Genomic DNA, 14,473 nt, shown 5'->3' with positions numbered 1-14,473 from the left:
TCAAAGGTGGTCGTTTTTCAGCCTTCCTTACCTTGGCCATGTCCCTGAGTATCGTACACCTTGTGGTTTTTGATACTCCAAAAACATTGCAGCTCTGAAATATGGCAAAACTGGTGGCGAATGGCATCTTGGTAGCTTCACGCTTTATTTTCCTCAATTCATGGGCAGTTATTTTGCGCTCTTTTTGGCCAACACGCTTCTTGCAACCCTGTTGGCTAATTTCCATGAAACGCTTGATTGTTCGGTGATCATGCTTCAAAAGTTTGGAAATTTCAAGACTGCTGCATCCCTCTGCAAGACATCTCACAATTTTGGACTTTTCAGAGCCCGTCAAATCTCTCTTCTGACCCATTTTGCCAAAGGAAAGGAAATTGCCTAATAATTAAGCACACCTTATATAGGGTGTTGATGTCATTAGTCAACACCCCTCCTCATTACAGAGATGCACATCACCAGATTTACTTAATTGGTAGTTGGCTCTCAAGCCTATGCAGCTTGGAGTAGGACAATATGTATAAAAAGTATCAAAGGGATCAAAATACTCATTTGCCTAATAATTCTGCATGCGGTGTATAACAGGAGATGCATGTCTCTGTCTGAAGCCTTTATAGACTGCGCAAGCATGACACGCCTGCGCAGTCTGGCTACAGACAGTAGCAGGCATGGAGCCATTACAGGTAAAAGGAGTGTGTGTGTATAGTGCCGGACATCCCGGTATGTGGAGACACTGAACTCATACCGCGATCTCCGGCGCCATACTTACATACTTACCTGTCGGGGAGGAGAGTTGCCGCGGCACCTCTCTTTGCCAGAGACCGGGGCAGGAGTGAGGCATCGGAAGTGGTGCATGTGCATAGCAATATCCAGCGCCATTTTACTGAAGACACATTCGCAGTGTGTCTTCAGCAAAATGGCGCCAGACAGCGCGATATGGGCACACGCGTACTCCGGCGCAGCACTCCTCCCCCGGCCTCCTGCAGAACAGGGCACCGCAGCTCTGGACCACAGGGAAGAAAGGTGAGTAGAAGTGTTTATTTTTTTGCATGTGTGCAGCGTGAAAGGGATGAGGGGTACCATACATACCAGAATAGGGGTGTGAGGGGGCCACACATACCAGGATTGGGGGATGAGGAGTAACATGCATACCAGGATTGGGGGATGAGGGGTACCATACATATCAGGATTGGGGGATGAGGGGTGCGATGCATACCAGGATGAGGAATGGAGTGCCATGCCTACCAGGATGAGGGGTACCATACATACCAGGATTGGGGGGAGAGGGGACCATGCATACCAGGATTGGGGGGTGAGGGGACCATGCATACCAGAATAGGGATGAGGGGTACCATACATACCAGGATAGAGATGGGGTACCATGCATACCAGCATAGGGATGAGAGGTACCATATATAACAGGATAGGAATGCGGGGTACCATGCATACCAGGATAGGAATGTGGGGTACCATGCATACCAGGATAAGGATTGGCTACCATGCATACCAAGATAGGGATGAGGGGTACCATACATACCAGGATAGGAATGCGGGGTACCATGCATACCAGGATGAGGGATGGGGTACCATGCATACCAGGATAGGGATGAGGGGTACCATACATACCAGGATAGGAATGCGGGGTACCATGCATACCAGGATGAGGGATGGGGTGCCATGCATACCAGGATGAAGGATACTATGCATACCAAAATATAGATGAGGGAAACCATGCATACCAGTAAAGGGATGAGGGGTACCATGCATACCAGGATAAGGGATGGGGTGCCATGCATACCAGGATAGGAATGAGGGAGCCATACATACCAGGATTGGGGATGAGGCGTGCCATGCATACCAGAATGAGGGATTGGGTGCCACACATACCAGGTTTCTGGGATGAGGAGGCCATGCATAACATAATTAGGATGAGGGGTGCCATGTATACCTGGATGAGGGATGGGGTTCCATGCATACCAGGATTAGGGGTACCATACATACCAGAATGGGGATGAGGGGTATCATGCATACCAGGATAGGAATGCGGGGTACCATGCATACCAGGATGAGGGATGGGGTGCCATGCATACCAGGATTGGGGGATGAGTGGTACCATGCATACCAGGATGAGAGATTGGGTACCATACATACCAGGATTGGGGATGAGGGGTGGCATGCATACCAGGATTGGGGATGAGGGGTGCCATGCATACCAGGATTGCGGATGAGGGGTGCCATGCATAGCAGCATTGGGGATAAGGGGGGCCATGCATAGCAGGATTGGGGATGAGGGGTGCCATGCACAGCAGGATTTGGGATGTGGGGTGCCATGCATACCAAGATTGGTGATGAGGGGGCCATGCATATCAGGATAGAAATGAAGGGGTCCATGCATACCAGGATAGGGATGTGGGGGGGCCATGCATACCAGGATTTGAATGAGGGGCAATGCATACCAGGATAGGGATAAGGGGTACCATGCACGCTAGGATGAGAATGAGGGGTTGGGTGCCATGTGTACCAGAATAAGGATGAGGGCTATCACCCATACCAGGATGAGGGGTACCATACATACCAGGATAGGGATGAGGGATGGGGTACCATGCATACCAGGATAAGGATGAGGAGTGCCATGCATATCAGGATTGGGGGTGAAGGGTTCCATGCGTACCAGGATTGGGTATGAGAGAGCCATGCATACCAGGATGAGGGGTGCCATGCATGCCAGGATTGGGGGTGAGGGGCGCCATGTTTACCAGGATTGGCGGTGAGGGGTGCCATGAATACCAGGATTGGGGTGAGGGGTGCCATGCATACCAGGATTGGGGAAGAGGTGTGCCATGCATTCCAGGATTGGGGTGAAGGGTGCCATGCATACCAGGATTGTGGATGAGGGGTGCCATGCATATCAGGATGGGGATGGGGGGTGTCATGCATAACAGGATAGGAATGAGGGGTGCCATGCATACCAGGATAGGATGTTGGGGATAGGCAGAAATACCAGGATGGGGGCAGCAGAAATACAAGGAGGTGGGCAGCACATACCAGCATGGGTGACCATATACCAATAAAAATGCTCGCCACCTGGGCGCAGAACGGGTTCAATAGCTAGTATTTTACAAACAAAAAAGTGGGTTTCTGCATCCAGAAAGTGATAACTTTTTTATCCATCAACTTAGCTATATAAAGACTTAAAATTAAACTAATTAAAAATTGTATTGTTGCTGCTATTTTATTAAACTGTTTATTACTTTTTAGGTTGCATATAATTTATTGATAATTTTTAGCTTTGGGAAGGGGAAGCTGAATTGCATTCAGCTCTAACAGAGGGAATACCCCCTCAGTCAAACCTCATATACTCCATGGTCACTATTTACCTATTTACCATAGGTTCTAAGGGGTTAAATGATTGGAGACTAACTTTATTTGACTCAGTTCAGTTACTGATGTTTAACAGCAGCTTCTAAATCAGAACTGTGTAGCTAAAAAAGTTGCAATCTTTTTTTCGGATAGGAACTTATTACTTATATAACTTTTCAGGTAAATGTAGTTTCCAAAGTTAAAGAATATTTATTTTTAGAAGCAATCACCTACAATCTGAAAGGTCACAAAAAGGAACACAGAGAGTTGACTGAAGCCACGCCAGCGCCATCCCTATGACTGGAACCTGAACACTATCGGGGCAAGTAAAGTTCATTTCCTCCCAGCAAAAGGGGGTCTAAGTGTTGGCGTCAGGCATGTTCACAACACTACAGTATTAACCTGCAAATTAAATCCTTATCTGCAGTAATCACGTTTTTCAGGTGACAGATTCATTTTAACTGTATAGGAAGACATCACTTTCCTCCATAGAAAGGCACTTCAAAGAAATGTATACCACATGGTGCAATGACTCCATATGGTGGAAGGATGACTGTCAGTGGGTACAGTGACGGCATAAACTGGGCCTAAGAATTATATAAATTTAAACCTTTGGGCTTCAATTGTTTGACATTTCATTTTTTTTTTTGATTCTTTTTCCACAAAAAGACAGTCAAATCTGTTCATTATTGTTCTGAAAGAATACTTAAACTATTCCAATAAATAAACATACTTTACTGAGGTGGCCCAGATTCATAAATTAAGAGTAACTGTAGTTTTTATTTTTATAAGTCAGTAGTATGCATGAAAATAAAAAAAAATGTAGACTTATCAGAGAAATTTGTTTCTTTTACCTCCTCCTGAATTGATTTTTCACTCTCAATTCATGGGTAAAATCTGTTTATAGTGAAGATAGACTTTCCTGATGATTATAAAGGAGATGACAATTGGTCCTTTAAATTTTCCATGGAGAGAGGAGGGGGGAGGAGGAGATTTTGATGCAAGGTCTCCTTTAATGACAGGGTAGGTTCACACAAATCATTCAGTTTCATCTAAAAAGTTGGACAATTTTTTTTCTCACCTGTCATCCTTCTGCAGTCCGTTTTTTTAGAGATCATTTTTTTATTAATCATTTGCAAGACCATTTACAATTTCCTATGTTACAGAATTGCAATGCTTTAAAAAAAACTGATGTTACACTGGTTCCATATGGCAATCATTTTTTTTCACACACCAAAAGACTTAAATGGCTGAGCCTCATCCAATTTACGGAAGAAACTAGTGCATGTCACAATTTTTTTTTCACGCTCAGATTCTGTCAGTGAAAAATAAGCCAAAACCAGGAGTGGGTAAAAAATACAGAAGTTGTGACATGTTTCTATTGTACTTTTTACACTTTTCCTCTGATTGTTCCACTCCTGGCCTTGGCTTACAAATACTGAAGTAAAATACTGAACATGTGAACATGGCCTTCGTCTGTGAATTTTAAATTTTGTGATTAACCCCTTTGATACTAACACGTATCATTGCCCTGGGACTTAAGCGCCTGATGCGTATTAGTACGTCATATCTTTAATACGGCACCGCGACCGAAGTCGCAGTGATCGCATTAAATTTCCGGCACCATCTTACCTCTGGGTAGATGGCGCCGTCAATCTGAACAGCCAATCACAGCATTTCTCACTGTTTCCAGCAATGTGAATGCCGGAAACAGTGATCTGCAGCCTAGGATCGATGCTCGTAAGAGCACCGATCCTAGGCTGTAGCTAGGACACCACAGCCGTGGACCCAAAGTGCTAAGATCGGTGCGATCGCCAATCACATCGATTGCACCGATCGTAGCGCGACCGCGCGGTGACAGGGCGGTCATAGGGCGGTGACCGGCTTGTGACCTGCCTGTCACCTCCCCATGACCCCCTGTAATGTGATCCAAGCTCCCAGACTGCTGTGATTGGAGCGATCGATGATGACATCGATTGCTCCAATCAGAGTGCCTGAATACAGGTGACCGGGCGGTCACAAGGAGGTGTCACCTCCCTGTGACCCTCCCTGTTGTGCGTGCTCTGCCCCAGCCATGTCTGATTGGTGCAATCAATGTCAACAATCAGATGGCTGGGGCACAGCATGCACCACAGGGGGTCATAGGGAGGTGACACCTGTATTCAGGCACTCTGATGGGAGTGATCGATGTCATCATCGATCTCTCCAATCAGATTACCTGACCGGGAGGTGACTGGGTGGTGACCTCCACCTGTCACCCCCCTATCACACCCCTGTGACCGCCCTGCAGACCCTCACACTTGGTGAGGATTTCTGAAGAGCGGTCACGTCTGATGTGTCTGTCGCTGGGCCTTGTAGTGCCACAGAATATTCTGTGACACCACAAGACCATCTTCTCACCTGCTCCAGTCGCTGCTGCTGCTGCTCCTGGTTCTTCTGCTCCAGCGTCCTGGGTCTCCTGCTCCTGTCCTGCTGTGGTTCCTGCTCCAGATCCTGCTCCAGAGCCTGCTGCTGATCCTGCTGCTGATCTTGCAGAGAAGACTTTGGTATGTCTGTTCTCCCCTCATCCACCCCAATCCCCACTCTCCCCTCTTTTTACCCCCCCTTACCACCATTTTTTTTCCTACAGCGTTCTCCAGCTCCGGTCCCGGTCACCAGCGCTGGGCTCCCGGGCTCATGCTCTGGGCTCCCGGTCACCAGCGCTGGGCTCCTGCTCTGGGCTCCTGGTCACCAGCACCGGGCTCCTGCTCCAGGCTCCTGGTCACCAGCGCCGGGCTCCTGCTCTGGGCTCCCAGTCACCAGCTCCGGGCTCCCGCTCTGGGCTCCCGGTCACCAGCGCTGGGCTCCCGCTCCGGGCTCCCAGTCTCCTGCTCCGGGCTCCATTTCCTGTCTGGGTCTTCTGTTCCGGTCCTGCTGCTGATCCTTTAGCAAGTCCATCTCTGATCTCCCCTCATCCACCCTAATACCCCTCTCCCCACTCCCCTGTCTTTTTACCCCCTTACCACCCCAATCCCCCTCACCCCAGGGTCCCTGTTGATTGTCTCGGTTCTTTTCTCCAGCTCCAGTACCAGTCTCCAGCGCCGCTCCCAGTCTCCAGCGTCGGGCTCCCAGTCTCCTGATCTGGGCTCCTGGTCTCCTGCTCTGGGTCTTCTGTTCCGGTCCTGTTGACCCTTTGGTAAGTCCATCTCTGATCTCCCCTCATCCACCCCAATCTGCCTCACCCCAGTGTCCCTGTTAACTCTCTTGGTTCTGATCTTCAGCTCCAGTACTGGTCTCCTGCTCCGGGCTACCGGTCTCCTGCTTCGGGCTCCGTCTCCTGCTCCGGGCTCCCACTCACGGGCTCCTGCTCCGGTCTTCCGTGCTCCTGGTCTTCTGTTCCGGGCTTCCAGTCACCAGCGCCCGGCTCCTGCTTCGGGCTTCTGGTCTCCTACTCCGGGCTTCCAGTCACCAGTGCTGGGCTCCTGGTCATCAGCGCCGGGCTCCTGCTCCGGGCTCCCGGTCTCCTGCTCCAGGCTTCCAGTCACCAGCACCAGGTTCCCGGTCTCCTGCTCCGCCTTTTGGTCACCAGTGCCGGGCTCCTGGTCCAGGCTCCCGGTCTCCTATTCCGGGCTTCTGGTCACCAGTGCCGGGCTCATGCTTTGTGCTTCCGGTCTACTGCTCCGGGCTTCCAGTCACCAGTGCTGGGCTCCCGGTCTCCTGCTCCGGGCTTCTGGTCACCAGCACCCGGCTCCTGCTTCGGGCTTCTGGTCTCCTGCTCCGGGCTTCCAGTCACCAGTGCTGGGCTCCGGGTCACCTGCTCCGGGCTTCCGGTCACCAGCGCCGGGCTCCTGGTCATCAGCGCCGGGCTCCTGCTCCGGACTCCCGGTCTCCTGCTCCAGGCTTCCAGTCACCAGCACCAGGTTCCCGGTCTCCAGCTCCGGGCTTCCGGTCACCAGCGCTGGGCTCCTGCTCCAGGCTCCCGGTCTCCTGTTCCGGGCTTCTGGTCACCAGCGCCGGTCCTGCTGCTGAAAGAAGAACAGAGAAGACTTTGGTAAGTCCATCTCTGATCTCTCCTCATCCACCCCAATTCCCCTCTTCCCACTCCCCATACATCCGTGCACATGTCCAGCAGCGGCCGAGTGTTGATCGGTGACATAGTTCACCAATCCACACTCGTGCTCGCTGTTTGCACCACATACAGTATTTCCTTTTTCCACACACTCTAAATAAAGTACTGACACACATGCACCACATACATAACAAAAAATGTCCCGCTCATCCCAAACTCGCTATTCAGCGGAGGAGGCATACGCTTTTCTTGCCTCTGACACTGACAGCGAGGATCCCACATTCCTTTGTTTTTCCAACTCCTCGTCATCTTCCTCCTCCTCCTCTTCTTCCTCCTCTTCCTCCTCAGGTGCTGCTGGACCGCCCCGCAGTCGTCGCAGGAGAGAACGTGATACAGCGCTCCCCACTACTGATCCCATATGGACCTCGCCCCTCGAAAATTATGAGCCACTGATTCCTGATTTTGTGGCGGAATCAGGAATCAAGTTTGACACCACTGGCCTCACAGAACTAGACTTTTTCAAAGTTTTTTTTCTGAGGATTTTGTAAACCTCATGGTGGGCCAAACTAATTTATAGGCTCATCAATTTTTGAAACAAAACCCCTCTTCATCATTTTCTAACTGGTCTCCTGTAAACGCAGTAGAAATGATGAAGTTTTGGGGCCTGGTCCTCATTATGGGGATCCTGAAGAAGCCAGAAGTTCGGCATTACTGGAGTGTTGACGTCTTGTATAACACTCCAGTATTCCGAATGGTCATGATCTGGAAACGTTTTCAGGCCATCCACAAGTTCTTGCATTACCAAGATAATGCAAGGTGTCCTGCACGCGATGACCCCAACTTTGATAGTCTTTTCAAAGTTTGGCCGGTCATCGAACACTTCAACAGCAAGTTTGCTGAAGTGTACGTGCCCCAAAGGGACATCTGCGTGGATGAGTCCTTAATCTTTTATAAAGGGTGGCTTGGATTCCGGCAGTACCTGCCCAGTACGAGGGCAAGGTACAGGATCAAGCTGTATAAACTTTGTGAGAGTACCTCAGGGTACACTCACAAGTTTAGAGTTTATGAAGGGAAAGACTCCTGGATTGAACCCCCTGAATGCCCCCCTGTTCTGGGAGTGAGTGGGAAAATTGTCTGGGACTTGGTGCACCCACTGCTGGATAAAGGTTATCACCTGTACGTGGATAACTTATATACAATTATCCCGCTCTTCAAGTCCCTCTCTGTGCGAGGTACCGCAGCCTGCGGTACGGTTCGCAAAAATCAGAGAGGCCTCCAAAAGACGCTAATTGGGCAGCTGTTCAGAAGGGGTGAGAGCAGAGCCCAATGTAGTGACCACCTGCTGATGGTCAAGTACAAGGACAAGAGGGATGTCCTTTTCTTGACCACCATATATGGTGATGGCAGCACCCTCAGCACTGTACGAGGTTCCACTACACAGGTCGCCAAACCAGACTGTGTAGTGGGGTACAGAAAGTACATGGGGGGAGTTGATCTCTCTAATCAAGTCCTCCAGCCATACAGTGCTTTGAGAAAGCCCAAGGTATGGTATAAGAAACTGGCCGTGCACATTGTACAGATGGCAATGCACAAAGCTTTCCTTCTGTCACAATGTGCAGGCCAGACTTCTGCGTCATATTTTCACATCCAGGAGACAGTTACCAAGGCCCTGATATTTAGCAGCAATGACGGAGCAGGCACCAGTACTTCCGGAACTGAAGGACCTCGAATTGTACCAGGCCAGCATTTCCTGGGAGTGGTCCCTCAAAGCGGAAAAAAAGGTAAATGACATAAGAGGTACCGAGTAGAGATGAGCGTTGTTCGACTCGAACTGTTCGCCAATCTCAAATTCGAGCTGTTTTGGGCGGTGTTCGAGCCGTTCGGCGAACACGAACGATTTGAGAAAAATTCGGCTGTTCAAGGTTATGTTCGATAACTGTTCGTGCACCAAAATCATAACTGGATTTTTTCTCAGTAATGATGAAAATTAATGTTAATACGCAGTTTGAGTGTACAGCGGGGTGGGGAGAGGGGCAGGGGATGGATCTCTGCAGGAATAATGAAGATCTCCATTTTTTTTTCTCTTTCCCGCATTTACAGTGGGGAGGCGCAATCTGTCAGCCTATCAGCAGCGCACACACGGAGCGAAGTGCTTTTTTTCACACAAGCAAGGGCATGTGTCATTGGCAGTGTATGTCACATGTCCTTGCCCTATAAGACCAAGCCATTTTCACCGTCGCCACCATTTTCTCACTGCTGCAGCTGCGTGTTAGACGGCACCGCTGTTGCTGTGTGCGCTATACCTTGTTAATTTCAAGCCAATTTTCGCACAAATCTACAGATAGCTTGGGAGTAGGGAATAGTTGTGATTGCAGTCCTTTTAAGGACTAGGTTACAGCATTTCCTACGACTTTTATCAGGCAGGTCTGTGCTCTTAAATAGATAGATTGTGGGAGTAAAGACTAATTGTAATTGCAGTCCTTTTCAGGACTAGGTTACATCAGTTCCTATCAGTTTTTGCCAGGCAGGTCTGTGCCAGTGCTGTGCAAGTTGTTTTCACAGCATTTGGCTGAATCTAGCAAAGCTAATACTTTTTGGCCTATTGCAGAGTGTGTTAGTCAGTGGAGTAGCTTATCTGTGTTACAAGATATACCACCTGTGTATATAATACCAATTTTTTTACTGCACCTAGTGAAGTAAAATCTTTTGGGCATAGCATCATTCTATTAGTCCATCTATACTCAACTCCATCAGGTTGCAAATTGAATATAATTTTTTTCTGCATCTAGCTCTGAAAAAATATTTGGCCTTGTAGCAGTGTGTGGGACTTTCTCTATTAGTCCATCTATACTGACCTCCATCAGGTTGCAAATTAAAAATAATTTTTTGTCTGCATCTAGCTCTGAAAAAATATTTGGCCTTCTAGCAGAGTGTGGAACTTTCTCTATTAGTCCATCTATACTGACCTCCATCAGGTTGCAAATTCAAAATAATTTTTTGTCTGCATCTAGCTTTGAAAAAATATTTGGCCTTCTAGCAGTGTGTGGGACTTTCTCTATTAGTCCATCTATACTGACCTCCATCAGGTTGCAAATTAAAAATAATTTATATCTGCATCTAGCTCTGAAAAAATATTTGGCCTTCTAGCAGTGTGTGGGACTTTCTCTATTAGTCCATCTATACTGACCTCCATCAGTTTGCAAATTAAAAATATTTTTTTGTCTGCATCTAGCTCTGAAAAAATATTTGGCCTTCTAGCAGTGTGTGGGACTTTCTCTATTAGTCCATCTATACTGACCTCTATCAGGTTGCAAACGGAATATATTTTTTTTCTGCATCTACCTCTGAAAAAATATTGGGCTTCTAGCTGTGTGTGGGACTTGTTCTATTAATCCATCTATACAGACCTCCATCAGGTTGCAAACTGAATATAATTTTTTTCTGCATCTACCTCTGAAAAAATATTTGGGCTTCTAGCTGTGTGTGGGACTTGTTCTATTAATCCATCTATACAGACCTCCATCAGGTTGCAAACTGAATATAATTTTTTTCTGCATCTACCTCTGAAAAAATATTTGGGCTTCTAGCTGTGTGTGGGACTTGTTCTATTAGTCCATCTATACTGACCTCCATCAGGTTGCAAACTGAATATAATTTTTTTCTGCATCTAGCTCTGAAAAAATATTTGGCCTTCTAGCAGTGTGTGGGACTTTCTCTATTAGTCCATCTATACTGACCTCCATCAGGCTGCAAATTAAAAATAATTTTTATCTGCATCTACCTCTGAAAAAATATTTGGCCTTCTAGCCGTGTGTGGGACTTTCTCTATTAGTCCATCTATACTGACCTCCATCAGGCTGCAAATTAAAAATAATTTTTATCTGCATCTACCTCTGAAAAAATATTTGGCCTTCTAGCAGTGTGTGGGACTTTCTGTATTAGTCCATCTATACTGACCTCCATCAGGTTGCAAATTAAAAATAATTTATATCTGCATCTAGCTCTGAAAAAATATTTGGCCTTCTAGCAGTCTGTGGGACTTTCTCTATTAGTCCATCTATACTGACCTCCATCAGGTTGCAAATTAAAAATAATTTTTTGTCTGCATTTAGCTCTGAAAAAATATTTGGCCTTCTAGCAGTGTGTGGGACTTTCTCTATTAGTCCATCTATACTGACCTCCATCAGGTTGCAAATTAAAAATAATTTTTTGTCTGCATTTAGCTCTGAAAAAATATTTGGCCTTCTAGCAGTGTGTGGGACTTGTTCTATTAGTCCATCTATACTGACCTCCATCAGGTTGCAAACTGAATATATTTTTTTTCTGCATCTACCTCTGAAAAAATTTTGGGCTTCTAGCTGTGTGCGGGACTTGTTCTATTAATCCATCTATACAGACCTCCATCAGGTTGAAAACTGAATATAATTTTTTTCTGCATCTACCTCTGAAAAAATATTTGGGCTTCTAGCTGTGTGTGCGACTTGTTCTATTAATCCATCTATACAGACCTCCATCAGCTTGCAAACTGAATATAATTATTTTCTGCATCTACCTCTGAAAAATATTTTGGCTTCTAGCTGTGTGTGGGACTTTCTCTATTAGTCCATCTATACTGACCTCCATCAGGCTGCAAATTAAAAATAATTTTTATCTGCATCTACCTCTGAAAAAATATTTGGCCTTCTAGCTGTGTGTGGGACTTGTTCTATTAGTCCATCTATACTGACCTCCATCAGGTTGCAAACGGAATATAATTTTTTTCTGCATCTAGCTCTGAAAAAATATTTGGCCTTCTAGCAGTGTGTGGAACTATCTCTATTAGTCCATCTATACTGACCTCCACCAGGTTGCAAATTAAAAATAATTTATATCTGCATCTAGCTCTGAAAAAATATTTGGCCTTCTAGCAGTGTGTGGGACTTTCTCTATTAGTCCATCTATACTGACCTCCATCAGGTTGCAAACTAAATATATTTTTTTCTGCATCTACCTCTGAAAAAATATTTGGCCTTCTAGCTGTGTGTGGGACTTTTTCTATTAGTCCATCTATACTGACCTCCATCAGGTTGCAAACTGAATATAATTTTTTTCTGCATCTAGCTCTGAAAAAATATTTGTCCTTCTAGCAGTGTGTGGGACTTTCTCTATTAGTCCATCTATACTGACCTCCATCAGGTTGCAAATTAAAAATAATTTATATCTGCATCTAGCTCTGAAAAAATATTTGGCCTTCTAGCAGTGTGTGGGACTTTCTCTATTAGTCCATCTATACTGACCTCCATCAGGTTGCAAACTGAATATATTTTTTTTCTGCATCTACCTCTGAAAAAATATTTGGGCTTCTAGCTGTGTGTAGGACTTGTTCTATTAGTCCATCTATACTGACCTCCATCAGGTTGCAAACTGAACACAATTTTTTTCTGCATCTACCTCTGAAAAAATATTTGGGCTTGTAGCTGTGTGTGGGACTTGTTCTATTAGTCCATCTATACTGACCTCCATCAGGTTACAAATTAAAAATAATTTATATCTGCATCTAGCTCTGAAAAAATATTTGGCCTTCTAGCAGTGTGTGGGACTTTCTCTTTTAGTCCATCTATACTGACCTCCATCAGGTTGCAAATTGAATATAATTTTTTTCTGCATCTAACCCAGCCAATAGTTTTGGCCTAATACCACAGTTTGGCCACTCAGCTCTGCTCGGTTCCCATCCATTGTTTTTTTGTGCAAACAACTCCAGAGTTGTGAATTAGTTAACCACCAAAATGAGTGGAAAAAGGCCTGCTGCTGGTGGAAAGGGGAATAGGCGTGTTGGGAAGGGGAAAAAAGGTTGTGTCCGTGGGGTAGGTGTTAAAGCAACAGTAACATCTGCAGAAGAAAGACCATCTTCCAGCCAAACTAAAATGTCTACTTCTTTTAGCGGACAATGTGATAAGATCCCTTTCTTACGGCCACGCCAATCGCTACAAATTCCAGATGAGGCACAAAAACAGCAGGTGCTTCAACGGATATCAAGTGCTCCTTTAAGTGGGCTCTCCTCCACATCAACTTCAACATCACAAATACTCCAGTCCTCAAAGGTGTCACTCCAATCGCACTTGCTTCCTCACAGCTCCCAAATCTCCAGCTGCCCATCTGAGTATGAGGTAGAACAGATGGTTGAGTCTGCAGAGCTGTTTACTCATACTATAGCCTGGGAATCAGAGGTCGACTCCAGCGCTTCTGTGAATCCAGACGAGGAAATGATCTGCACTGATGCCCAGAATCTTTATGAGTCGGATCCAGGACCAGACGCAGAAGGTTCTGACCATAATGTAGACCCTCATTCCAAAACTGTAACTCCTGTTGGTGGAGACAATGAGGAAGACGATGATGAGACTCAAATACCTGATTCGAGCGACAACTTGAGTTTTTTGCCAGGGCAGGAACAGGTTGGCTCTGAGGACGACGGGTGTGATAACGCACAGGGTGATGATGATGAGGTTGGAGATCCCACTTACTGTCAACCCACAGTCAGCCAAGAGATGAGGTCAGCAGAGGAGGTGGAGGAAGATGCCAGGTCAGGTTGCGCCTTCCTGGACAGAGAGGTAGTACTGGAAGCACGTCAACAACTGCATCCTCAAACACAACTCTGCCTCTCACCACAAGTCGTGGTGGCTCTTCAGGTCGCATGGGTGCTAAGCCTTGCATAGCCTGGGCATTTTTTCAGATCGATAAAGATGACCCAACTCGTGTTATCTGTAACATTTGTCAGCAAAAGCTAAGTAGAGGCCAAAAAATACATAGTTTGAGTACTTCATGCATGAACCGGCACATGGACATGAAGCATAAGTTGCAGTGGGAAGCTCAGTGTGCTACAATGCGGCCTAGCCGGCCGGGCCAACCACCGTCTGCCATATCTTGTGCATTCGCGGCCTCTTCATCCTCTGTGACTGGGGCGTCAGCAGTCACACCTGTTTTGGGGCGCAGACCTGCCACCTCTTTACCCGCAACAGCCAGCGTGATTGGCAGATCATCATTTTCTTTGGAGGTGGTAACACCAGCTGGTGTTGAGCACTGTCCGACATCGAT

This window comes from Phyllobates terribilis, unplaced genomic scaffold, assembly GCF_046119375.1.
Source record: "Phyllobates terribilis strain yellow unplaced genomic scaffold, ASM4611937v1 Scaffold_7__3_contigs__length_470593459, whole genome shotgun sequence".
NCBI lineage: Eukaryota > Metazoa > Chordata > Amphibia > Anura > Dendrobatidae > Phyllobates > Phyllobates terribilis.
This window is presented reverse-complemented; position numbering follows the sequence as displayed.